Source organism: Zalophus californianus, chromosome 6 (genome assembly GCF_009762305.2).
Source record: "Zalophus californianus isolate mZalCal1 chromosome 6, mZalCal1.pri.v2, whole genome shotgun sequence".
Classification (NCBI taxonomy): Eukaryota; Metazoa; Chordata; class Mammalia; order Carnivora; family Otariidae; genus Zalophus; species Zalophus californianus.
In genome coordinates, this window is record NC_045600.1 from 60975548 (window position 1) to 61003395 (window position 27848).

Here is a 27848-nt window from a genome sequence, read left to right on the forward strand (position 1 = left end):
ATTTGAGAGAGAGAGAAGGAGCCATGGGGGGGGGGGCGCAGAGAGAGAGAGAGGCAGACTCCCCACAGAGCAGGGAGCCCGAAGTGGGGCTGGGATCCTGGGATCATGAACTGAGCTGAAGGCAGACACTTAACCGACTGAGCCACCCAGGCAGCCCTCCCACCTCCCTACTTTCTAACATAAATGCTAGCTATGACCACATGACTTGTTGCAGGGGACTGAAATTGTTATGAATATTTCTTCCTTCTTTTGTTACGAATATGTATATTTATATATATACACAGTGAACATGTTTTTCTTCCTTATCTCCCTATCATGTAACACATAAGATGTATTAATAACAGTTAACTTTACATCATAGTATTTATTTATTTATTTTTTTAAAGATTTTATTTATTTATTTGACAGAGAGAGAGACATAGCGAGAGAGGGAACACAAGCAGGGGGAGTGGGAGAGGGAGAAGCAGGCTTCCCGCCGAGCAGGGAGCCCGATGCGGGGCTCGATCCCAGGACCCTGAGATCATGACCTGAGCCGAAGGCAGACGCTTAACGACTGAGCCACCCAGGCGCCCCTACATCATAGTATTTAAGTTATAGGATATCAAGGAGAAAATCAAACATTACTCAAGGACTTCTGGGGAAAGGGTTACTGTGTTTTGGCTATATGTAAGAAAATTGTATCATGTCAGAGAGAAATTTGACTTCATCATGGTGGTCTTTATTTGGTTAAATATGATTTTCTCTTTGAACAATTTTATAATATATAATAATTCTTTTAACATATTTATAACTTCTTTGAAGACTTTGTCTGCTAGATCCAACATCTGGGACTATTCAGAGGCAGTTTCCATTGACTGTCTTTTTCCCCCTGAGTATGTATCATACTTCCTTGTATTTTTTTTTTTTTGCATGCCTTGTAATTTTTTTTTAGAAAATCTGGACATTTTAGGTAATAAGTTGTGCAATTCTCAATCCTGATTTCCTTTCTTTTCTCCTCCTAGGATTTTTGTTGTTGCTGGCTTTGTATTGTTGTTGTTGTTGCTTTAAGTAACTTGCCTGGAGTTAAACTGAAGAATCTGTTACTTCCAATGTATGTGGCCACAGATGTCACTACTCAGGGATTTTTAATTCTCACGTTCATCCTTTAGCCTGACTTCCCAGCAATTATCCCTGTGCTTGTAGAGCTTGGTGGTGAGGCACTGATTAGTTAGAGATAGTCAAACACCTCTAACTCTGAAAACTTCCATTCTTTGATGATAGGTCTACACTTGCTTTAAGGATGCACTTAAAATTTGGGCAGTTTTCAAGTATGCACACACTTTCACTTTCTGCTGTAGGGCCCTCTTGGTCTTCACAGCACATGCCTTCAGGCTCCCAGATGGCCAGAGAAGTTTGGCATTCTTAATCCAGATTTATCTTATTGCCGTTATGCGCAATAGCCAAGACATGGAAACAACCTAAATGCCCATTGATAGATGAATGGATAAAGAAGTTGTGGTATATATGCATACATGTATGTGTGTATACACACACACACACACACATTATATTATATATAGTGGGATATTATTCAGTCATGACAAACGAGGAAATCCTGCCATTTGCAACAACATGGATGGACCATGAGAGCATTATACTAAGTAAAATAATTCTGACAGAGAAAGATAGGTACTGTATGATTTCACTTTTATATGTAGAATATAAAAAAAGAAAACAAATCAAACTCATAGAAAAAGAGATCAGAGCTCTGGTTACCAGAGGCAGAGGTTCAGGGGAGGGGGAGTTAGAGGAAGGAAGTCAAAAAGTACAGACATCCCGGGATAAGATAAACAAGCCCTAGAGATGTAATGGACAACATGACTCTAGTTAACGCTGCTATATGATCTATAGGAAAGTTGTTAAAAGAGTAAATCCTAAGAGTTCTCATCATAAAGGAAAATTTTTTGTTTATTGTTTTATTTTTTCTTTTTATTAGATCAGTGACGGATGCTAACTAAACTTCTTGCTGTAATCGTTTCACAGTGCATGTAATTCACATCATAATGAATAGCCTTAAACTTACACAGTGACATATGTCAATTATATCTCAGTAAAGATGTATTTGAAAAGAGTTATCTTATTGTTAAGATCTCTCTGTTAAATTTCTGGACAGTCGTCCTATCTGCCGTCTGCTGCAACCGGACCTAAGGCTAAGAGAAGCTGCAGGCTTTTCCTGTTTGCTGAATGTGGGTTTTCCACCTTCTACCTTCCTCCAAATCGGGTTAGCCTCTTCCAGCCACTGCATTTCATAGCCAGTGTCATCCTAATAGGCCAACAGCCCCACAGACTAGGGTAGCAGGTGGAGATGGCCCCTGGCAAGGACACTCACTCACTCTTTTAGTGAAGCCTCCTGTTTGTCAGCAGTTTTTAATGAACATATGTGGTTTTCAATTTGTTGTTTGCCTGAGCCCTTGTAGATTCCCTGAGCCCTAAAATGATTGATTCTTGAAAATTGTGTAGTTTTACACTTGATTTGGGGGGAGAGGATTTGTCAACCTCTTCACTTCTCTTTAGCTAGAAATCCATCTTCATATAATTTTATGCCTGTCTGAACTTAAAATAATTTTCTAACAGTCCAAACTTTTCTGCCCTTGTTAGGGATACTTTAATGATGTTTCTTCCAATCTCATACCCTTACATTTCTTCATTCACTATAACTATAAACATCGGATTTATTCTACTCCATCATTTTTAGTCTATCATTTTTCATAATATGGCTTCCCAATCTTCCAGGGGAATGCAGTAATGTACAAATTACTGTTTATTTAATATAAAGACTTAATGGAAGTTACCAGGCTTATTATGTTGCATTCAGGTCATCAATGAAGAAAAGAAGAATTGGGAGGAAAGGACATTTCTATCTGGGAATAAAGAAAATCTTCATACATCCACTTAGTAAACAGTTAAGTGTCCCCATATGTGGGGTAACATTCAAGGAACTCTAAGAAGAAAGACAGGGAAAGAGTAAAGTCATATTTGTTGAGGGCTACTCTGTGCCAGGCTCTAGGCTAGGTCCTTTACCTGTGATATCTCATTTAATTATTTCAATAACCTTAGGAGCTAAGTTTTGCCATCTACATTTTACAGAGGAAAAGCCAAAGCTAGTAGAAATCAGGTCAATTGCCCAAGGACAGCCGGTTAGTAAGTAACAGAGCTCAGGACACCCAGCTGCCTCAGCCGGTGCAGCATGCGACTCTTGATCTCGGTGTTGTGAGTTTGAGCCCCTCGTTGGGTATAGAGATTACTTTTAAAAAATAAATGTAAATACATACATACATAAAACCATTCTATCTGACACCAGAGTCGCACATTGATTCTCAAGGGATATCTTGGATTGTTTTTCTGTATGTTAGGTAGGAAAAACATTTAAATTAGAAACAACCATGTGAGGAGGGTGGGGTTTTCTCTGAGATTCAAATAAGTCTTGCTTGACTCTGGGAAAACAGACAATAGTCAGCTGTATCTCAATGAAAATGAAGTACAGTTACTATTATTCAAAAAATTTTGGTAACTCTGCTTATCCCAAAATGACTGGGAGAAAGGAATGTAGTTTGTTAGCATTTTTATTGCTTCCTATTTGGTTCTGCAAAGTTACTGGCAATTTAAAATGAAACAAAATAAAGAAAAGAAAAAAATTTAAAACAATTTTTTAAAACAAAAATAAAAAGTAATCTGTATGTTTACTTCTAAAACAGTCCAGTGGAGGAAAATTTATGAAATTTTATCCTGCTTCATAGCCTTCCTGATAGGAAGAAGAATTCTTCTGGAATTGTATGTGGCGAGATTTAGAAACCAGACCACGTCAAAGGACTGTGTAAGAGAGAAGGGCTAAACATGCAGTTGACGGAGGACTCAGGAGTGGCTCCTACCATCTGACTGGCAAGATGCCCCATGATTCGTCTCAGTGTTACTAAGGCTCTTATGATCTCTAGGGGGCACAATTTCACACATAAAATTGGATAGTAAACACACACACACACACACACACACACACACACACACACACACAAATTCCACTGGAAATATAGTATGAGTATAGAGAGAACAAAGAAAATTATCTATAAAGACCAGCATGACTGAACTAGGACAATACAACTGCAAAGTATCTGTAATAGAAGCTAGCGAACTAATGTAGGTTCTTTTTTTTCAAAGATTTTATTTATTCTCCACAAATGAGTGAAACAAAACATAAGGAATAGCATGGAGGACATTAGGAGAAGGAAGGGAAAAACGAAGGCGGGGAAATCGGAGGGGGAGACGAACCATGAGAGACTGTGGACTCTGAGAAACAAACTGAGGGTTCTAGAGGGGAGGGGGGTGGGGGGATGGGTTAGCCTGATGATGGGTATTAAGGAGGGCACGTACTGCATGGAGCACTGGGTGCTATATGCAAACAATGAATCATGGAATACTACATCAGAAACTAATAATGTACTGTATGGTGACTAACATAATAAAATAAAATAAAATTTTTAAAAAGATTTTATTTATTTGTCAGAGAGAGAGCACACAAGCAGAGGAGGCAGAGGGAGAAGCAGGCTCCATGCTGAGCAGAGAGCCGGACGAGGGCCTCAATCCCAGGACCCTGGGATCATGATCTGAGCTGAAGGCAGATGCTTAACCAACTGAGCCACCCAGGCTTCACTAACATAGGTTCTTTAACAGGGAGTATCATAATGATGCTCCAGAAAAGATAGACCCTTCCGATCATGATTGTATGTGAGGGGTTTGAGTAGAGACAAATAAAAAGCAAAAGGACAAGCCACCAAGTCTACTGTAATAGCACAGATATGAGACAAAGGGTGAGAGCGAGAGCTTGAGAACTGAAAAAGAATAAGGAAAAAGAATAAAACGTGAGACACAGAGAAAGAATAATCAGAATTTGATACACAATTGAATGTGGGAGGCTGAGGTAAAGGATGAGTCAAAAACAAGTTCCGGACTATAATACTAGGCAGCCAGAAGAATGGTGAGACTAGGAAGGCTCTCCGGATGTAAACAATAGAAAAAAAAATTCATTTTGGGACCAACAAACATTTTGGTGCTGGTATCACACACAAGTAGAGACACAATATGGACAGCTAGTTGTCCACAGATGTAGAACTCATAAGACACACACACAAAATGGCATTTGAAGCTAGGAGAGTGCATGAATTTTCCAAGAAATTAGTGGCCCTATGCAGACCAATGGCTAAGGCTTGGAGAACTGCAGGTGCAGGTCATGGAACATCAGAACTAAAGACAAACAACGGACAAACATAAGCATCCAAATGAGGGTCTTTTTTGGTTTTATTTTTAAGAATAGTACGGTAAAAGCAGAAGAATTCAAGATTTTAAAAGATGATTTATCACACAAAAACCCTGTACATGAAAGCTCATGGCAGCTTTATTCATACTAGCCTGGAGCTGGAAACAACCCAAATGTCCTTCACCTGCTGAATGGCTAAACAAGCTATGGTACATTCATACCATGGAATATTACTCAGCAATAAAAAGGAATGACTAGTGATACATGCAATGACCTGGAGAGATCACCGAGAATTATCCTGGGTGACTAAAGCCAATCTCAAAAGGTTACATATTTCTATGATTCCATTTATATTATGTTCCGAAATGATAAATTTATGGAGATGGGGAACATATTAGTGGTTACGAGGGGCTATGGAAAGGGAAGGAAGTAGAAATAACTATAAAGGGATAACATAAAGAATCTTTGTGATGATGGATTAGTTCTGTATCTTGATTGTGGTCGTAACACAAACCTACACACGTGATAAAACTGCATACACCTACACACACACATGCACATATACACAAGTCACTGCATATAAAACTGGAGAAACCTCGATTTCATTATACAAGACGATATAACATTTCATTATATAAGATGTGACTATTGGAGGAAAACTGGGTGAAAGGCACACAGGATTTCTTTCTCCTAGTTTTTGCTACTAGTCCTGTGAATCTATAATTATTTTGAAAAGAGTGGGGGATAAAGGCTGTGCCAAGGGACACAGGATGTTGGGTTTAGCCAGGAGCAGCTAATTTATTTCGGGCTTTATTGAGGTATAATTAAATTAAATTTTAAGATATCTGAAGTAGACAACATGACAATTCGATATACATACACTGTGAAAGGGGTCCCACCATCAAGTTAATTAACACATCCATCACCTCACATAGTTACCTTTTTTTTGTTTCCTGGTGAGAACATTTCAATTTTACTCTCTTAGCAAATTTCAATACAGTGTTATCAACTCTAGTCACCATGTTATACATTAGATCCTCAGACCTCATCTATTTTATAACTGTAAGTTTTCATCCTTTTACCAACCCTATTCCTATTTCCCCCAATCCTCAATCCCTGGCAACCACTTTTCTGCTCTGTTTCTATGAGTTCAATTTCTTTTTAAAGATTCCACAAATAATAGATATTATGTGATATTTGTCATCTTCTGACTTATTTCACTTGGCATAAAGCCCACCAGTTTCCTTCATGTTATTACAAATGACAGTTTCCTTCTTTTCTTAGGCTGAATAATATTCCGTTGTGTGTATGTACCACATTGCCCTAATTAATTCATCTGTTGATGGGCATTTAGGTTGTTTTTATACCTTGGCTATTGTGAACAATGCTGCTATGAACATGGGAGTGCAGATATCTCTTTGGGATAGTGATTTGATTTCCTTTGGATATTTACCCAGAACTGGGGTTGCTGGTTCATATGATAGTTCTATTTTTAATTTCTTGAGGAACCTCCATACCACTTTCCATAACGGCTGCACAAATTTACATTCTCACCAACAGTGCACAAGGGTTCACTTTTGTTATCTTTTGTCTTTTTGATAGTAGTCATTCTAACGTGTGTGAGGTGGTATCTCATTGTGGTTTTGATTTGCATTTCCCTGATGATGAGTGATATTGAACACCTTTTCATGCACCTGTTTACCATTTGTGTATCTTTTTTAAATTTAAATTCAATTAGCCAACATATAGTACATCATTAGTTTTAGATGTAGTGTTCAATGATTCATTAGTTGCATATAACTCCTAGTGCTCATCACATAATGTGCCCTCCTTAATGCCCATCACCCAGTTACCCCATCAACCCACTCACCTCAGAAAAATGTCTGTTCGGGTCTTTTGCCCATATTAAAATTGGGTTATTGGTGTTTTTGCTATTAAGCGTGTGAGTCCCTTGTATATTTTGGACATGAACCCCTTACAGAATATATGGTTTGCAATCCAGAAGCAGTTAATTTAGAAGATTTTCTGTAGTGATGTATATTTTGGATATGAACCCCTTACAGAATATATGGTTTGCAATCCAGAAGCAGTTAATTTAGAAGATTTTCTGTAGTGATGACGAAAGCCAAAAAAAGAAGAGATTAAAAAAGGAAATGCTACACATAGACAATGGAATATTATTAAACCATAAAAGAGAATGAAAACTAGTCATTTATGACAACATGGATGGACCACAGGGCATCATGCTAAGTGAAATAAGTCAAACAGAGAAAGACAAAAAACCACTTATATGCAGAGTCTTAAAAAACAAAACAAATGCCAAGTTCATGAGACACAAAGAGACTGGCAGTTGCCAGAGGCGGGAAGTGGAGGGTAATGCAATGGGTGAAGGGGGTCAAGAGGTACAAATTTCCAGCTGTAAAATAAGCAGGTCATGGAGGATGTAATGTACAGCCCAGTGACTATAGTTAATAATACTATAGTCCATATTTGAGAGTTGCTATGAGAGTGGTTCTTAAATGTTCTCATCACAAGAAAAAAATTGTATAGCTATGTATGCTACAGGATGTTAACTAGACTTACTGTGGTGATCCTTTTGCAGTATATACAAATTCCAAAGCATTACATTGCACACTGAAACTAATATAGTGTGATATTTCAATTATACCTCAATGAGGAAAAAAAAAGGAAGGAAAAGCATGGTAAATAGTATCTTCTTCCAACTAAACCCAAATAATCCATAGTCTGTTCCTTAATGTTATATTTCACAATGTTTCTTAACATTATAATCTACACCAATCAAAATGGAGAAGGCTTTTGGAATAAAGGAAAAAGGGCAGGTTTCTCTAGGCTGGACAAACAAAAGCAAATACAGTTTGAAGAGATTTGGGAGGTGCTGTACTTTTAATGTCTGATTTGTTGAAACTGATTGCAAGAGGAATATAAATGGAAGTTTCCCTGCCTTTTTCTAACTCATTGTCCTCCAGGAGAATTTATTTTTCAGCCAGGAATGAACATCCTGCAAAGCCAGGATTGGGGGATATCAAGGACTTACTACCAAATGGATTATTATCACAGAGCATAATATATATAATTATATAACAAACAGCTACATTTTTGCTTTCTGGTCCCTTCATGGTGTACTCAGGGTTAGAATTACAGGAAAGCAGGAGAGTACTTTGCAGAATAACTTATGTAATAGGAAGTCACTAGTGTATTTGCAGCTCAGCATGTGGGACCAAAGAAGTTCAACTCATTGTCTGATCTGAAAATAATCACCCTTGATGCAGAATCCTATTAGGTTCAGAAATTTAATATATAAGACAAAATGTTTCTACTTCTCTCGAAAGTCCCTCTTGCAAAAACTGATATCTGATGACCTTATTGTCTAAAATCTGATTCATCTCTCGCCAACGCTCTTTTCCAAGCATTCCTTGAAGAATGTTTTTATATATAATTTATATGTAAATATTTATATATATATATACAAAACATATACATATATATATATATAGCTCCCCTCACAAATGGTTTTCTTCTAATTGCATGATAGAAAGCTTTCCTTTGCCTTTTGATAACAGCCATAATATTTCACGAACAAATGCACTTTTATTACTAACTTGGGGAAAAAATCTTAGAAAATCTTGCTCATCTGTTTTGGTTTCATATAAATCAGAATTAGTGCTTCAGAGTAAAAATAGAATATTTATGTTTTATTTTTTAAAGACTTTATTTTTAAGCAATCTCTACACCCAATGGGAGCCTCGAACTACAACCCCAAGATCAAGATTCACATCTCCACTGACTGAGCCAGCCAGGCACCCCTAAAAATAGAATCTTTAAACTTTGGAACTGGAAGGGACCTTAAAAGGTTCCCCCCCTTTTTTTTTTTACAGATAAAGAAACTGAGGCACAAAGAAATTAATTTCTCAAGTCTATGAAAACAATAAGGTTAGAAAGACAAGAAGCCTGTCTAATATTTTTAGTACTGTTCTTAAAAGCTGGAATCTAGTCTTTGTAGTTTTGCCACACACACACACCCCCCAAAACTACTCCACTACTCCTACTGTGTTCACTATTCTAAACAATGCCGCAATGAATATTCTTCTACATGTCTCTTTGTGCACGTGTGCAAGCATCTCTTTGGGATAAAGCTCTAGAGTAGAATTGCTATAAATATTGACAAATTGAAATTGAATTACTAGATATTGACAATTTGCTTTCTAAAGTGGTTGCCTGATTTTTACTCCCACCACAGTTCGAGTCCCCATTTGGTCTATTCATGCATTTTAACTTTGGCCAATCCGATGGGTATGGATGGGATCTTATTGTTTGGAGTTAAATTTCCTTGATTACTATTTATATTGAACACCTATTCATATGTTCATTGCCCATATTGGATTTCTTCTTTGCCAATTTCTCTTAAATGTTGATCAGTTCTTTATGTGGTCTGCATATACTCATCATTTGTTGCTGTTATGCATTGTAAATATTTTCTCCTAGTGAGACCTAGTCTTATCCATTTTCAGCAACCACAATCCCCGGAAAAACCTAAAATATAGGAAAATGTGCAAAGTGTTTAAAGATAAAAAGGAAGATGAGAGAAGGAGGGAAAGAGCAATTTCACACCTAGTTCTCACTAAGGTAGGCATTTGAAGAAGGCTCCACAACAGATTTGATAGGACTAATCATCAAACCATTTTAGTCCAAAATATCTTATTGATTTATTAATATTTTTACAATCATAACTTCAGGGTATTTGGTGTTGGTGGTGGTGATGGTGGTAATGATGATGGTGGCTTTTTATTTTATATATTGTTTTTTTGGTCCCTAAGGGCAACTATTTTTTAACCAACAGTGATTTTTTTTTAATTTTTGCTTTTTAGCAAGTCACTATAGTTGACAAAGGCTCATAAATAGGTTAGTAAATGTTAGTTTATAATCTCTTAAGCTTATTTCATTACTGTTTTTTTTTTCTTTATCCCCACCCCTGCCTTTCTTTTTTCTATAGAAGGCACAATTACATAAAAGATGCATAGAGTCCACATTTGCTTTCCTCAGGCATAGGAATTATTCTGGGCTATTTCCATACAGGCAGTATTCTCCTAGACCTTCTCTATAGATGCCAATTAGAAGATTAGCGTCTTTTCTCTCTCCCTCTTTGCTATTAAATAGTCACACAAAAGCTGAGCTGACAAATTACTCTCTCCATGGTGCTCGACAAAGACAGACAATAGATCATCATCATTTACTATACTCAAATCCTATTAATCACAGATTAATGAGAACATGTCTAGTGGGGAAGAAATTACCAGAATGTGGGCCTATTGGCTTGTTACTCATGTAACATCTGCTCTGGCTTTACCTTTAGTGTCATGTCATCTTTTATCACATTGAAATAATGTTTGCTCCAGAAACATAATTAAGATAATGGCGCAGATTCAGAATCCTTCCCTTAATAATTAAAGAACTGGGGTTATATTTCTTCGTCTGATGGCTTTTAAAAAACTAATTTCCCTCTGTTCTTGATTATTTCCTTTTTCTTTTGCTCATAATGATCTATCAAATCTTTGGGGTTTTTTCCCCCTCTCTGTAAGCTGCGTGATTAATACTCATTCCCAAAACTAGGACAAAGTCAGAGTTTGAGTTCTTTTTTCTATTGAGATAAAATTCACATAAGATAAAATTCACTGTAATCATATTGAAGCATACACTCCAGAGGAGATTCTTTTTATAATTCGAAATATTCTAAATTCAAACTAATACTTAGACGACTCTATAAAACTTGTGGTGAGCATCAACTACTGCATTTGCTTTCTTCAATCCTCACCTGCAGCGTGCGGTTTTATTTTTTAATAGTCAAATGTTTTTGTTTTTTAAACATGTGGCTTACCAATGTGCCTTTTGTTCGTGAGCCAGTTTTCTGCCTTACTTTAAAGCATAGAAGTTGAAATTTGGGTTCAAATATTTAGTACTCTTGGAGGGCTCCTGTTGTCCTCTTGTCTTGACAAGGGGTAAAATTTGAGGAACAAATATAGAGACAAGTAAAAAAAAATGTGCAATGGCATCTATAATCGGTTGATAAAGAGGAAAGAAGAATCAAAATTTATAATTATAAAATTGGGGAAAGTAATTGTTCATGTTATTAAAATCTAGAAATGTACTTGTCACTCTTGGAAGGCAGTGGTGATTAGTTCTCAGGGCTGGATAAGCTGTGAGCTAAGGCTTTGTGATTAAGTCGTGATTCAGCACCACAGGGATAAAAACAGCTCCACAACCAGGAGCTGGCAAGCAGCAGTTGAGGGGGGGGCGGGAGGATTGCAAAGAGCTTCTTAATTAAATTTTAATTATTGCTAATTAGAACTACTGTTTTTTATATCCCCAACAAGGAAGACAAGAGCTGATCTTGCCTTTTTATTATTTGCTAATTAGTTTCCCAAAGAGAGGTTTGAAAGGGCAGACTGCTTTGACAGTATCCAAGTTGTTAGCTGAATTCAGATCTGAAGGTAGATCCCATCCTAAAGCTTGAGCTTTACCATTTCCAGGTAGTTCCTTTCCAAAACTAAGATTTTATTCCAGACACTTCAGGAAATGAGCTATTCCTATCTACTATGTAAAGAAATCCAAGAATTAGTTTTCCTTTGGTTTATCCTGTGTACCTTATCTTCATACAGGTCTCAAAGATTTTTGTTTAATTATGAAAATAGATGGCGACCCCTCTACACAATTTAATGTACTCATGTAAACTTTTTGCATTTGTGAAATGTTAGAGATGATCTCTACCAGATTTTTAAAAATAATCAAGTGTACACTTAAAAAGTGACTGCTAGCTTTCTCTAGCAGTGAACTCAGTGCTTTGCAATAGGCAACAACAGCAAAATCCAAGTCCCTTCCCCGAAGAGCTCCCGAGTTCTATTAAATACCATTTAAGATGAAATGCTCCAGGTAAACTACACTTCAGACTGCAAAACAGAAACCCTAATTGCAAGTTTGAAGACATAATCTCAGAAGATTCCCAAGACCTATTAGCATTATAAACCCTCTGCAAAATATGAATCCTACTTCATAAGTGCACACATTTCATAGTTCTTCTCCCAAGATAATAGAGTTAAGAGTTCTGAGTTAGTGCAACTCCCTGTGTTAATTACAATAAAATCCATCAAATGAAATTACATTTCTGGAATCAACAGCACTTGGCCAAGCACACACACATGCCTTGACAGCCTTCCTTTACAGTTAGAATTACATTAACACATGTGTTTGTTTCCTCACCTTCTACAGACACAAGAGCCCTGCGATATGTTAATTCACACCAAATTCCAATCTTTGCCCTTGTCTTTATCTTCCCAACTCAATGATATGATGTGTCAACACCTTTCATATTGGGAAGAAAAATGCTTAGACAAGATTTTGTTTTTACTCACTTTAATTAAAATTACAGAAACTAGAAAACAAAGAGTAAATAAATTAAGTATGCCTTTCAGTGCCATTCACCATCTGCCCTACCAATATTCACTCTGATCTGAATTATTCTAAAAAGTCATCTGGGTCTTTCTTACTCTGATTAGTCAATTAGCCACATCTCACACCGGTTTAAAAGGTGTTTCTTTCGGGTCAGTGAGTTACCCTCACAATCTTAGAGTAGTTGACATACCAATAAAGACTTCTGAGATTTCCTATTAGTACTCAAAGATTTCTGCTGCTGCTTTATTTCACTTATTCAATATTTGAAAGCTCCCTAATACATAACTTTTCTCTTCAAGAGCATAAACATTCCATGATCATGTTTTATTTTTCTTTATTGTATACTTTTATGTAAGGCATGGAGCAGGTTATGATTAACCTCCTTTTTACAGGTGAAGAAAGGTCACTAGAATATTATCCAATCCAGTTATGCTCCTTTTGCAACTTGCTTGTTATAATGTTGTTGCTTGTTCCACGAGGTCAGTCAATAGGAATTGGTTCTTTAAAGAGATACTTGGACTATCCCAAACCGTTATGGGTGACCATGGGAAAAGCCTCTGGATTGGGTGTGTTTGAAGAAAAGGGGGGTAAGATGGGGAATGAAGGAGGAAAGTAACAAAATAGAACAGGAAAGTGACCTTACACTGAATAATAATTGTGTGCCAAGAACTGGGGAGTTTGATTAATTCTATTCTGTGCACCTGAGCCTCGCTGCCACCAACCCCTACCAAAACCAAAACAAAACAAAAAGAAATCTTATGGCCCAGTGGCATTCAAGGATTCAAGGAGACCTTAGTACATATGGTTCCACAAGGCTGGAACTAAATTCATGACTTCTTGAAAGTTGGAATTCTCTAATCTTTTATTTTAAATTTTGGCAGGTTTAGTGAGGAGTTATAAGGTATGAATTATAAGAGATAACAAATAATGCATGCCTAAATTAAAGCATATATAGTAGGTATGATAAAAAAAATTCAGGTAGCAAGAAATATTATTTTATGTAAACACCTAATTTCTGACTTCAGCCCCCTGATCTCCTGAACTAGTAGGAAAATTAAGATTAGTTATTTTTAAAGCCTTTCCCTTACCTCTTCTGAGCTGTGTCAAGATCCTGATCTTTTGCATTTGAGGTGGGGCAAGTTAGGTTACAACTGTTTCTAGCAATCAATTACCTCTGTACACAAGTTATCACCGTGTCTTCCATAGTCTTGTCTAAATGGCATCTCCAGTATCAGCGGTTCTCTTCTACCTCATGGTTGTATTTAAGATTTGGAATCTTCCTCAAAACTCACTAAATCCCCTATGCCTAGAGTTTCGGAGAAGTCCCATTTTCTATCTTCTTCTCCAGGACATCTACCTCTACCTGAAAATCTCCTTCTCCCTTGTTCCTTCTCCACAAACTCTAAATTTTCCAGAGAGCTTAAGCTTTTGGAAACAGAAGCCAAAAGTTCTTGCATAATACCCCTGCTTTCTGCCCTGTAGAGATCCTGAGCAGGCTATTTACTTTAAATGGGGGAAGTAAAAAAATAAAATGCATCAATATAAAAACAAATTAATATCACAAAATATTATCAATACCTCATGCCATACACTAGGAATATTCCAAGTAGATCACAGATCTAAATGGAGAGACGGGGTGGGGGGTGGGTAGAGAAAGGGCCAGCCATAAAAGTATGGAAAGAAAGGAGAATTTTTTTATAACCTTGGTGTAGGGAAAGATCTAACTATGACTTGAAAGCCAGATGTCATTAAAGAAAATACACAGGGATTTAATTACATAAAAATATTTTTTAATTTGGCATGGCAAAAGGAAGGAAGGAAGGAAGGAAGGAAGGAAGGAAGGAAGGAAGGAAGGAAGGAAACAACCACTATACGTGATATCGAAAGAAAAATTACAAATTGGAGGAAAATGTTTGTAATTCTGTAATTCTTTCCACAGATAAAATGCAAATCTCACTTATCTAGAAGGAGATCCTATAAACAAAAATAAGAAAAAGACCATCAACCCAATTCAACAGTAAAATGAGTTAAAGATAGGAACAGTTCACAGAAAAGGAAATTAAAACATTTTTGAACACAGGAAAAGATACCTAACCTCACTTATTATAAGGGAAATGCAAATTAAAACTATACTGAGATATCCTTTCTCAGCTATTAAATTGGCAAAAATCCAAAAGTTTGAGAATACACATTGTTGGCAAAGCTGTGAGGAAAAAAGCCTCTCTCTTACATTGCTGGTAGAAGTGTAAATTAATAAAACTCCTATGGAGGGAAATTTGCAATATCTATCCAAATTACAAATGTGTATATCCTTCAACTTAGCAAATCTACCGCTGGGAATTTATCTTACAGATATACTTGCATAGGTTATTCACTCAAACATTGTAATAACAAAAGATTGAAAAACACTCTAAGTGTCTATTAACAGGGAATTAGCTAACTAAATCATGGTACATCTATATATTAGAATATTTTGCTCATATATAAAAACAATGAGAATGTTCTGTATGTTTATGTGGGAAAAAATCTGCAGGATACATAAGGGTTTTTTTTTTTTTTTTTAAGCATAGAGTAGTGCTATCTTTTGTGTAAAAAAGAAGAGTGCATATTCCTAACTACTTTTCTATGTAGAAACTCTAGAAAGATTCAGAGGAAACTAACAACAGTGATTATAGTGGGACATGAGAACCAGGCAAATGGTGCCATATTTGAAAGGGATACTTCCATCTCTCTTATGTGGCTCTTTAACCTGTACCTTTTAATCTTCAGCCATATATCCAAATGTTCTCTGTGATATTTCTACCACTTAACTATGAGTTAGGAATTTTAATAAACTCAGATCTCCGAGTTTATTAAAATTATCATCTATAAATTTTGATTAACTCTTAAAATTTAAGTCCAAAATAATTGTTCATTTTTCAAATTTTTAAGGTGTCTAGGCTTAAAAGTTGGTTTTAGAAATTCCCTACAATGAATGCCATCATGCTGAACACTTTGGATTTAAAAAAAATAAAAAGAGTACAGGTAATTTTACTATAATCAGATCTTTTAAAAAGTTTATTAGAATACAGATAAGCTCCTTTTTTGGTAAACATTATTACAGTGTAATTCATGCAGCCAAATTCCATTACAGGAAATTCCAAGCGACATCTATTTTACTCTATTTCCTATACTAGGAGTATGTAATTGAAATTGCTCAAAATGTATTAGCCAACAACTGAAGCTTGAAGTATGTGGTAAGAAGGAAATTTTTGTTTTAATATTAGTTGTGCTACTGGATTTGATCCATATGATTGATGTCAGCACAATGTATTTTTCCCTGGTCTTGGACCACCCAACCTAGCAAGTAGAGAAGTCAAAAGCATGGACTCTAGGCTCAGACTATCTGGATTCATGTGGATTCACACACTAATTGTATGACCGCAGGCAACTGACTTCACCTCTGAGTGCCTCTGTTTCTTCATCTTCAGATGGGGATAATAATACTACCTACCTTATAGAATGGTTCTGAGGATTAAATCACTTAGAGCCTGCACATAGAAAGTACCCAGAGGAGCCAAGAATATACAATGGGGAAACAACTGTCTCTTCAACAAATGGTGTTGGACAGGGAGTAGAGAAATAGTGCTTCAAAAGAAAGTAAAACTGGCCAACCTATCAGGAAGGAGATCACTTACCAAAAACAAGGAGGTTTCAACTTAAAAAAGAAATCATTATGGGATAGTATCTCCACCGCCCTGTCCCGTCTCATGCAGATGGATGTCCTTTGGCTATTTGTTTTGAGAATGAGGAATAATGATTAATCAGAAGGGTAGGTATTTATCTTTCTTTCCCAAGGGGGTGAATCCGAACGATCCTCTATCTTCCCAGGCTTCCTATTGCAATGATGAAATTCCATTACATTGAAAATGATGTAATTCCCCCTGGGGTTAGTTGTAATCAGACTTGACCTCTATGGATATGGTGGGGATGAGAACTGAAGGGTAGGGGAATTAACAGAAAGAAAGGGACAACACGTAGAGTTGCCCTGCCTGCTTCACTTTAATTCAGTTATACAATGTCTATCAAAAATTTGCTTCATTTCTGACAAGAAAAAAATAATGCAAAATAATAGAGATAAATTGCCAAAAGCCTCAGAGTTAAGCGTTCTCTGAACAGTTACCCCGGTCTGTTCTTCTTCCTCCTTCCACCTCTAATCCCTCCCCACCCCCACCCCCCACCAGCACCATTGATCAATTCTCATTATTAGCTCTTAGAAAAGCAGACAATCCCTGGGACAAGCCTGGCTTCAGATCAGAGAGTCAATATTCTACTGTAACAATCTGCCAAAAAATGCAATTCAGACACATTCAAAGTATGTCTCCCCAGAGGAAAGCAAGAAACAGAGGCCATTGAGAGAGGCCTATGTAGTTTGATTCAACCATAGCTGCCTCAGACATTTCTAAGCCAGTCAGGGTTATCATCAGAAAATGCAAGTGAGCAAATGCAGAGTGACAGCAGACCATAGCACAGAGGCTGCCTGCTTCAGGAAGTTTATCCATCTCCCCCCACCATTCGCCCCTCCTTCTCCCCCCCCCCCCCACCTCTTATGAAGAGCTAAGTTCCTGATGAGGGCTCAGAGAGAGTACCAGAAGGGCAGCATGTGAGAGGTGGTATAAAGGGCACATCAACCATGCAGTGGCATCACTTAAAAAAAATAATTGATGAGGCACAGGCTGAGTAACAAATGAAGAATGCTTCCCCTGGAGAACCTTTGGGGGTACAAGACGCAGGATCAACACTAAACAATCCTTTGTGTATATGCATATGTGTATGAAGTTGCCATAGTCAAAGATTATCAAGCATCACAATTTTATATCATAGAACCATACTTACATTTGACGAATGTAACATGTACATAATCAAAAACAGAATGCAATAGGGACAATCTTGGAGAGATCAACGGTTAAGAAATGAGAGGTGAATAGAGAATAAATGATTTATTCAGATATTGTTACATGGTTAAAAATCCATCTTTGATCAGTATGATTTGATTATACGCAGGACTCGACAAACCACAAGAGACTCTTAACTCTAGGGAACAAACTGAGGGTTGCTGGAGGGGAGATGGGTGGGGGGATGGGGTAATGGGGTGATGGGCATTAAGGAGGGCACTGGATGTGATGAGCACTGGGTGTTATATGCAACTGATGAATCACTAAACTCTACCCCTGAAACTAATAATACACTGTATGTTAACAAACCTGAATATGACCAAAAATCTAAAAATAATTTTAAAATTACATTTAGTACTTAATACAACATAAATTACATTTACATTTTTAAAGATTACTTAATGTTAGTGATACAGTAGTAACAAAAAAGGATACAAATTGTGATAAGATTCCAATTCTATTTTTTAAATGTATGTTAAAAAAAAGACTGTGGAACATTACATTTCTGGATTCTTGGATTAGATATAGTATAAACTTTCCTATAGTTTCAAAATTTTGATCATTTACAGATTTTTCCTTCTTTTTCTTCTCCCCCAACGTTAAAACATTGACCACTGACCCTAATGAATATGCAATTATTCTATAATCAAAATTATTTTTTAAAACATGCATCACTTCTCTTATCTCTACTCTTACTACAAGATAAAGTTTGATTCTCTTGAGAGATAGCATCAGAATTTTATTTTTTTTAAGATTTATTTATTTATTTTGAGAGAGAAAGAGAGAGAGTGGGAGGAGGGGCAGAGGGAGAGGGAGAAAGAGAGAGAGAATCCCAAGCAGACTCCCCACCGAACAGGAAGCCCTAGGATGTGGGGCTCAATCCCATGACCCTAAGATCATGACCTAAGCTGAAATCAAGAGCTGGAGGCTCAACCGACCCCAGCATCAGAGTGTTTTAAAATACAAACTTTCTTTGCAAAGTATTTGAAGTAGAAGATGGGCCCCCATGATATCAGAGATAGAGGTAAAAATGCCTCACGTTAGATTGAGTGAGGGATTTATTATCCTGGAGAGAGAAAGAAAGGGGGTAAGAAGTAAAGAACTATTAAGTACAAAACAGAATACATAAATACAAAGCTATTTATATTATCAATGACTGTTGATCCCACATGAGCACTTGTGCACATAAGAAAAAAAAAGAGGTTGGAAGAAAAAAATAATAGGTTATCTTTTCTGTGGAATACTTTACCATATTTTTCAAATTATCTACAGTAAACATGTATTAATTTTACAATCAGAAAAAAAGGTTATTATAAAAACCAGAGGAGTTTAGATAGATCAAGAAACAGGGAAAGGGCATTCCAGTATATGGAATGTGTTGAGCAAAGTTATGGGGTGACATAGCTCTAATACAGCATAATGGGCTAAACAGAGTCTGGATACCATAACTGAGCCAGTCTGATTGCTTTCAAGAGTTCTCATGAGAGATTGGTGGGAGAGAAACTTAGAAAGGTAAATTAGGATCTGGTGAAGGCTTTGGACGTCAGTTTAACCCCCTAGGACCTGACTTCTTGAGACTTGAACAGAATGGGGGAAAACCTAGGATGCTGCTCTAGACAAGTCTGCTTCTGAGAGTAAATCATAGCAGGACTGCCAACCCAAGACAAAATTATGAAATATCAAAAAAACCCATGCAAGTCATAGTGGGTGAGGGACATGAGTCAGAGAATCTATTCAATTCAGATGTCAGACTGCTAAAGCATTGGGGAAATTGGACTGATAAAGCTAGAGAATTATTATGGGGCAGCCAGGGAAGGCTGAGTCTGTAGCCAGGTTAGAATAAATCTTAAATTGAGGCCACAGATTCCTCTAAAGCAAGAATTTTTAACCAGAACATCAAAATTACTTGTGAAGTTTTTTTTGGTTTTTATATACAAACACATGCCCTGTCCCCTCTAGATGATATATTTACTCTCCAGGTCTGACCTTATACAAAACCCTCGGTTGATACTACCCAGTGTTGTTCCTTCTGGGAATGCACGCTTAAAGAAATAGTTATAGGAGCCTATTGAGATCAAGCTCTTAGGGCTTACTGTCTCCTAACCCAAGAAGTTCAGATGATTGATCCCAATAAAAATCTCCACAGTCCTAATGTGGCATCCCTCTCCCCAAATCATCAGGGATGTTCCTTCAGTTCATTCCACATTTCATCAGTGTGATTCCCCTGCTGATGAACCTGTTCAAGGAGGGCTTAATTCAGTTCCTGGATGGATAAGTCTAAGTTATTCAGCAAATTAAAGAAACTTCCCCCATGCTAAAGTGCTAACCTCCTTCAACCCCACGATGCCCATTCTTTGAAGAGGCCAACACTTCCAACCTCAGCCAGGGCTATTTTTTAACAAATGAAGCTAAGGCCAGTCCTTTCCAAGGCTCCCTGAAGAAAGAATCTCAGATTCCTGGGCCCAAACCTAGATCAACAATTATAATTTCCAGGGAAGAGAAATCTACTTTAGACAAATGCTCTTACAGCTAAAAGATACTTCTGTACATGCATCCCTTTGTCTAACCCCTAAGCCCAGCTCATTTGGGTGAAAGAGCTCCTACAGTGATGGCTATCTCTAATACTACCCGGGAGGGCCTGGGACCCATCACATCTGAGACATCTCCACTGGCTGTGGGCTTCCTGCAAGTTGAGTCAAAACAGATACAGTTGGCTCTGTTCTCCTGGTTATCCTGTCTGATGCAGTCTCAAATCTTTTTCTGAAGGAAGCAGTCAGCTAGGCAAATGGGTCCTCCTCCAGAAGTGGATTAGAAAACAAAATATCAGGAATCCCAGCACCTGCATCACCTCATCCAGAGATGCCACAGGAATGTGGCCCCATCCAGTTCTGTGGCAATATGATTCTATGGGCCACTAAGGCCTCCTAGAGCAGCAACATTGTTATTTTATGTCCCAGCCATTACAGTTCAGATTCCAGGCTGGACTAGGGTTATGAGGGCATACTTGGTCCACTCGTTCTCCTAGTAACCCTCCGTATTCCACAACATTCCACTCATTTCAGGGTCTATACATGTGTGCCCAGGCGAAATACAGACAGACGGGAATGGGTAGATCCCTGAGGGTAATGCCTTCTGCATCTTCCTAATCTTTTGTCCCCTTAAAAGAACTTGGAGAAATCCAGAGTCTACCCCAATTCACAGTGAACACTAAAAATAGAGAATAGAAGTGAGACCCCTGGAAGCAAAGAGCAAACAAAAACAGGCTACAGTTAGGACCTGGCATCCATTACATACAATCCTGTTCTCATGGATCACACTCTTCTCAGCCTGCTTCAAGCTTGATTCTAGCAGCAAGTAGCCTAACTGCTTTAGCATAAGGTGCTTTAACCACCTCAACAGCTTTGACATCTCCCACCACTTCAGCCTCCTAGGTCACAACTGATCTTCCTGGCTCAGTATGTCTAGACCAATCACTCAGAAATCAAACCTCTGTCCTATTGCAGGACCTTTCTATTGGAAGTTGATTTTAGGAGTAAACCGAGTGGGCAGGGCTCAGCACATCCAGAAGTTTCCAGGTCTGATAAGAGAACCTAAAGAAAGTCTTGGAAGATTTTGAGCAAGAGGATGGTATAGTGAAGTCATACTTTGAGAAAGTTAATCTGGCATCTGCAGGATGGATTTGAAAGAAGTTGCTGAAATCATGGGAAGGCTATTATAATAATCAAATAGGAGAGTCTAAAAGTCTAAACTTGCGGGGCGCCTGGGTGACTCAGTCTTTAAGCATCTGCCTTCAGCTCAGGTCATGATCCCACGGTCCTGGGATCGAGCCCTGCATCGGGCTCCCTGCTTGGCAGGAAGCCTGCTTCTCCCTCTCCCACTCCCCTTGCTTGTGTTTTTTAAATTCAAGAATGGCTCATCCAAGAAAAAGAATCTGAACAGACAATTCACAGAGGAAGAAATCCAAATGGCCAATAAATATTTGAAAAGATATTCAATAGTGGAATTATAGCTGATAACGACTGATTTCTAAAAATAGAATGTAAGGCAAAAATCAAGTATAGTATAGCCAATTACCCTTAAAAACCTCTTAAACCTCCCATGAAATACAGTGTACATGATTTTTAAGGACAGAATGCTACATGGATGCATCAACATATAATGGATTGCACTGGAGGGAGTCCCCAAGACCACCCGCAGTTTCAGTGATTCCCTAGGACTCACAGAACTCAGAAAAACTGCTATAATTGTGATGGTTTAATTCCTACAAAGGAAAATTCTCAGAGAGCAGCACTGGATTGTCCTCTCTGGGGCAAAGTCACATAGACAGTGCTTCCTTCTCCCAGCAACAATGTGTGACAACACGTACAAAGTATGGTCGTCCAGGGAAACTCACCTGAGCCTTGGTGTCCAAGGTTTTTATAAGGACTCAATCTCATAGGCATGAAGCACCTGGATAACTGACCTTAGCTAGTCAAGCTCTAGACCCACAAAGGTCTAACTGATACCATGTGGCCCAGGGCCTCAGGTGAACCAAAACAGGTGCCCACAATAAATCTCATTGTTAACATAAGCTATCTGGCATGGTCTATGCTCACCATACATGGATTCCCTTATCAGGCAGGATACTCCAAGGGCTTACAGGCTGTCTCCCAAGCGCTTGTCAAAGCCAGTCCTAAAGACCATTAGAATATACAGGATTTAGACACCTATGCCTGCTGAGTTAACCCTTTACTGCACATACCCATAAAAATATGGCCTATAAATTCAATTAGCTATACAAAACATAACCATATATCACTCTGTTTTAAAGACTAGAATCACAATTCCTCTTACAGAAATATATACAAGTAAATAACAGATATGAATAAAGATCTACATTGAAGGATGAGGACAAAAGAGCAAAATTTTGGAAACAAACTAAAGGTCCAAGACTAGAAAAATGGTCAAATAAATCATGGTACATTCATATCTTAGACTACTATATATCCATTGAAACCCAGATATTTTTAAGGGAATCAAACATGTTACAATACATAATCGATCTTTATTATTCATGGATTCTGTATTTGTGAATTCATCTATTCTCTAACATTTATTTGTAATCCCCAAATCAATATCTCTGTGCTTTTGTGGTCACTTGTGGACTTTCACAAAGTGGCAAAAAATGTGAGTCTCCCGACAAGTGCATCCTCAGCTGCAGTTGAGGAAGGCAACCCTGCCTCCTTGTTTCAGCTCTCGTACTAGAAACATGGGTTCTTTTCATGGTCTATTTACTGCTGTGTATTTCACATTTCTGTACTTTTCGTTGATTTCATTGTCTCAATGGCCCCACACATAGTGCTGAAGTGGGGTCTAACATCCCTATGCATCCCTATGCCAGAGAAGGCTGTGACGTGCCTCACGGAAAAAATACATGTGTTAAAGAAGGTGCATTTGGGCAGGAGTTTTAGTGCTGTTGGCCAGGAGTTCAATAGTCACAAATTAACAATACATATTAAATAAACTGTCTTCAAACTAAAACACACGTAAAAACAAGGTTATGTATTGATCAACTGATGAAAATGTTGTGCCCAGAGGCTCATAGGAACCTAACCTTGTACTTCTCTCTCCTGGTTCAGTACTCACTGTTCGGTATTCACAAATTCCTTGTGTGCAGTGACTTTATAGAACATAATTTCCTCAAAAAATGAAAATTGTATGAGCATATGCAACATGGAAGGATATATATCAAGATATTAATAAGAAGAATTTTTAATAAGAAGAATGTGGTTGATTTTAACTATTTTTTAATATTTTGCTACAGTTGCCAGATTTTCTATCAGCAACATGTATGTTATATATATGTATATATATATATTATATATATAATTGAATATTATGTATAATATACAATTATATATAGAATTGATTATATATATTATATATAATATATGTAATATATATATATTAATAAAAATAAATAAATGTAAGACCCTTAGAAACAGATTATATTGATCAAAGATCTTTGTAACATTCAGGAAGCCATAAAGGGTGGGCACTAAATGCCTCTAAAGGTACCAGTAGTATAAGTAACTGTAAAAAACACATAGGTGAGTACAGGGGTCTCCCTTGGAATAGAGGGGCTGGTACAGAAAGGTAACTGAATAATATCATGCTTACACATAGAAACAAAACAGAACAAAACCTCATTCTATTCATTGTCAAAGTCATGGGATGGAAAACTCTTGTTGGCTTGCCCCTTTCAGCCCATCTCTAAATAAAGCTTATTTATGAGCTAGGAGCTAAAAAGGACTGAGAATCCCTGATTTGTTCCCACATTGATGCTTGGTGGTAGAGATAATAAAGGTGCTATGCACCTTGTACAACCAACGCATCCCACATCACACAGTGGTCAGGCTGGACTTTAAGTGAATGTGTCATCTGAAAATCAATGCCCCAGCCATGAAAGCAGCCCGGTGGTATCGTGACCGTCTCACCCCCCAGTTTCCTCTGGGGGTCTATGTGTTCTCAACACACCACCTTCATGGTGCTCACAGGCAACAGCATTTCTTCATCCTTGGTTGGTTTCTGCTCCCCTGAGAATCGTATCGAACACATCTCCCATTTATGCCAACTCTTCCTTTGCAAAGGATCCCACAAAGCTTCATTCGTTTCTCAAGCTGGCCCCAGGGGACATTGACGCTGCTTTGGGGCAAAGCCCTACATGATAGCACATAGGGGCCCCAGGAGAGCCATTTGAATTAAAATCTGAAAAACAAACTGCGGGTTCTAGAGGGGAGGGGGGTGGGGGGATGGGTTAGCCTGGTGATGGGTATTAAAGAGGGCACGTTCTGCGTGGAGCACTGGGTGTTAGGCACAAACAATGAATCATGGAACACTACTAAAAAAAAAAAAAGCATCCCACTATAGGGGAGCTCAGTGAAATTGCCTATGACCCTAACCTGGGATTTAGTCAGACATTCTCACCTTGACAAAGAAATAATGGCTATCAGTGGCTTTGAGGTGAGGACCTCACCCTGAGAGTCTGAAAAGCATTTAGAACAGGTCGACTCTAAAGAATAATATATAAGTCAAGGGGTAATCTTTGCTTGTGACAAAAATTTGACACATCGTGAAAGAAATACTAATGCAATGGAGTTTCCTTATATAATGTACTCAAAACTCCAAAGGAATTAATTTTCCTCTGATATAGTGCAGCTGGATATTAGCAAGAAGAACTACATGAAAAACTGAAGGTCAAATGCATCAAGCAGAGAGAACACAAAGCAATTAGTGTGAGAGAAAAAGAGGATGGTGACTCTAAAGGAAACAGAAATAGGGTATTAACATCCTTCTGATGATCACTGACCAAGCCCTCTCTCTTCAGCAGGAAAAGGTTACATTAACCAAATGGCCTGGAAGTTCTTAACACAGATGAGAGACACACAGAGAACGTGATTCCCGGGCAGGGAAGGAAAAAAGTTTACTCAAAATGAGAAAGCAAAAACTCTTTCAAAAAAATTTCTTATTAACTACCTAAAAATCAATAAGAAAAACACCTCAATAGAACTGTGGGCAAAGATCATGAACAGGCAAGTCACAAGCACACAAAAAAACTGCTCATAAACATTAAAAGATGCTCAACTTCCCTTATAATTAACCAAACAAAAATTAAAACAATAATGTGATTATTTCTACCTATCAGATTGGCAGACAGATTGATGATATTCAGTGTTGGCAAGAGGGTAGAAAAGTGTAATGGGGATATACTCTTGTTGGAATTATTAATTAGTACAACTCTTTTGGAGGGAAATACAGAAATTTTGATTACATTTTTAATGTTATCTCCTTTGACTCAACATTTCTATTTTTTAAAAAAGATTATTTATTTTTTTATTTATTTGAGAGAGAGAAAGAGTGTGGGGTGGGGAGGGAGAGAGAATTTGAAGCAGACTCCACGCTGAGCACAGACTGCAACACAGGACTCAATCCCACGACCATGAGATCATGACCTGAGCCAAAACCAAGAATCAGTCGCTTTTTTTTTTTGATTTATTTACTTGAGAAGAGAGAGAAAGAGAAAGAGAGAGCAAGCCCAAGCCGGCAGCAGGGGCAGAAGGAGAGGGACAAGCAGACTCCCCGCTGAGCAGGGAGCCTAATGTACAGCTGGATCCCAGGACCCTGGGATCATGACCTGAGCAGATGGCAGACGCTTAACCAACTGAGCCACCCAGGCGCCCCTTAACATTTCTATTTCTAAATGTGTCTCACAGAAGTGTACAAGTGTTCAAGGGTACTCAGTACAGCACTGTTCATAATATTTTAAAATTCCAGAGTGAGGAGCAAGATGGCGGAGGAGTAGGAGACCTGGACTTCGTCTGGTCCCAGGAATTCAACTGGGTAGGGATCAAACCATTCTGAACACCTATGAACTCAACAGATCGAAGAAAAGAATAGCAGCAACTCTGAACAGAAAAGCAACGACTTTCTGGAAGGTAGGACATGCAGAGAAGGGAATCCGAGGCGATATTCGGGAAGATAGACGGCGGGGGAGGGGGCCTCCGTTGGCTGCTTCTGGCAAGTGCTAGAGCAGCAGAGCACAAAATCAGAACTTTTAGAAGTCAGCTCCGCTGAGGGACGTCGCTCCAGTGGCTAAGCGGGGGGTGGAACCCTCGCTGGGACAGTGGGGTCTCAGGACCCTCAGGGTCACAGAAAGACCGGGGGTGCCTGAGTGCGGCAGAGTTCCCAGGTATCAGGCTGGGGAAGCCGGCTGCAGAGACGGAGCTGAGGCACGGGCTCTCAGCTCGGGGTGGCCATAAACTGTGATCCGCAGCACAGTCAGGCCACTGCTCTTCCAGCAGGGACCCAACAAGTGGCAGATCCGGGGAGACTCCCCTTCCTCCCCCGGGGAGGAGCAGCACGGGAGTGCACCGCAGGGATCTGCTGGGTTTAGAGACTCCACACAGGGTCGTGTGCCAGAGATAGAAACACTTGGTCATGGGCCGGGTGAGCACGGAGTGCAGCCAGAGACTGGGGAGATGGGAGTGATTGACTGCTTTTCTCTGGGGGCTCACTGAGGAGCAGGGCCCTGAGTTCTCAGCTCCTTGGGGGTGGAGATTGGGAGGCCACCATTTTCACTCTCGTCCTCCAAAGCTGTATGGAAAGCTTGCAGGGAACAAAAGCTCCCCAGAGCAAACCCAAGCAGATTACTTAGCCCGGACGGACAAGGGCGGGGCAATACCTCCTCCGGCAAAGACCTTTGGGAACCACAGCAACAGGCCCCACCCCGAGAAGATCAGCAAGAACAGCCAGCCAAGACCAAGTTTACCAATCAGTGAGAACGGCAGAACTCCAGCACTAGGGGAATACTGCACATAGAATTCACGGCTTTTTTCCCATGATTCTTTAGTCTTTCAAAGTTAATTTTTTTAATTTTTTTTTTTAATTTTTCCTTTTCCCTTTTTCAACCAACATCTTATCAATCCTTTTAAAAATCTTTATTTTTTATTTTTAGAGTCATATTCTATCCCTTCATAGTAGTTAACCTTATTTTTGGTATATATGTGTAAGTTGTTCTCTCTTTAAAATTTTGGGATACAGTTTCTTCTAACAGACCAAAATATACCCTAAATCTCTAGTGTATGGCTTTGTTCTACTCTCCTGCCTGATAATATTCTCTCCCTTTTTTTAATTCCTCTTCTTTCTTTTTTCAACCAACTTCTTATCAATTCCTTTTATAAAATCTTTTATAATTTTCATCGTTATAGTAATATTCCATCCCTTCATCATATTTACCCTTATTTTTGTACATATATACGTTTTTCTTTCTTTAAAATTTTGGGAGGTAGTTTCTTCTAACAGACCAAAATGCACCCAGAATCTAGTGTGTGGCACTGATCTATACACAAGTCTGATCATATTTGATCATATCCTTTTTTTTATGTCTTTTTCTTTTTCTTTTTTCTTTCCCTTTCTTTTCCCCTGGTTTCAGGTCTCTTCTGATTTGTTTAGTGTATATTTTTCTAGGGTCATTGTTACCCTGTTAGCATTTTGTTCTCTCATTCATCTATTCTCCTCTGGACAAAATGACAAGATGGAAAAAAATCACCTCAAAAAAAAAGAACAGGAGGCAGTACCATCTGCCAGGCACCTAATCAATATGGACATTAGTAAGATGTCGGAAC